Source organism: Macaca fascicularis, chromosome 9 (assembly GCF_037993035.2).
Source record: "Macaca fascicularis isolate 582-1 chromosome 9, T2T-MFA8v1.1".
In the NCBI taxonomy this organism is placed as follows: Eukaryota; Metazoa; Chordata; class Mammalia; order Primates; family Cercopithecidae; genus Macaca; species Macaca fascicularis.
In genome coordinates, this window is record NC_088383.1 from 93752561 (window position 1) to 93753900 (window position 1340).

The window sequence follows — 1340 nt, forward strand, 5'->3', positions numbered from 1 at the left end:
ATAGAAGCCAAAGGATAGCATGCAAGAGCAGGAAGATAATGCCGGCAAGCAACAGGGCCCTCAGATTCTCCCAGACATAGCTCTTCAGGGTCATCCTTATGCCCGCAAAGAAATACTTTGTCTTCAGATTAGGTGACAAGATTTGTACAAGAAACCTTGGTTTAGGGGGAGCTCCCTAACAATTTGCTTATATAGACAAGAAAGCTGTCTAGCTAATTATGCTGGTGAAAACCATCAATAATTAAGCTGGGCCTGAGTGCCACCTTAGGAGGTTCAAAGTTTAAATTACACTCTATAAGTGATTATTTATTCCACTGCCCTGATCTTGGCCAAGAGTCAGCAGTTGATTTCCATGTTCCCCAGAGATAAGCACAGGGCTGTTCTAGTCCAACTGCAAATTAACTATATCCTATACAATTCTATAGATCCAATTCTCCCTACATGTGCAGCCCTGAAGTACAGGGTTGAGTGCAGTTAAAGGAGATCTGTACATGAGCCAGGGTCAATCTAGGGCTTTAGCAACAGGTGGACCCTAATATTTAATCCTAACTTGGTTCTTAGGTCTATTTATCATTGTCAAATTTCTGCTTACATTACCTCTGTTTTTACATAATGTCTACATTTTTTCCATTAGGACCCTTAAAATATGAATCACAGTTATTTTACCTTCCATTTCTAAGTCCAACATTTCTGTCATATCTGAGTCTGGTTTAATGCTTGCTTTGCATTTTCTGTGTTTTTCCTGCTTTTTAGTATACCTTGAATTTTTGTTGTTATTGAAAGCTATATACATACATTTGGAAAAGAGAACGAGACACGGTAGGCCTTTAGTGTGAGGTTGTATCTTAACCTGGCTAGGATTTGGGCTGTGTCCAGCGTTTTCGGTAGCTGTAGGTGTCGAGTTTTTCAATTATTTTAATGTCCTTGTTTTTGTCTCTGGTGTTGTCTTTAGGTTTCCCTAAGAACTCCTTCTTAAATAGAGTCTAAAGTTTGCAGGTCTTTTGGCTACAAATCTACTGTTATTATATTAGATCCCCATTGATTTGGTAGCAAGGAGTGGGAGAAAAGAGAATTCTGTAATCTTGTGATTAAATCTCAGTTTTTTAGCAGATCTTTCCATGAGGGCTGTGACTTTCACAGTTGCTTTTACCTTTTTTTTTCTCCTCACTTAGGTAAGACAGAAAGGCTGTGGGTGGCTGGAATTGGGTAATTGCCCTTCTGTCTACATAAGATAAGGCTCTGATAAGATCTTTTTCAGTGGAGCGTAGGACTTTGTTACAAGAAAAAAATGGTCATATTTCAAAGTGGTTACTTTTCTCCTCCCCTTGCCAAAGACTAGA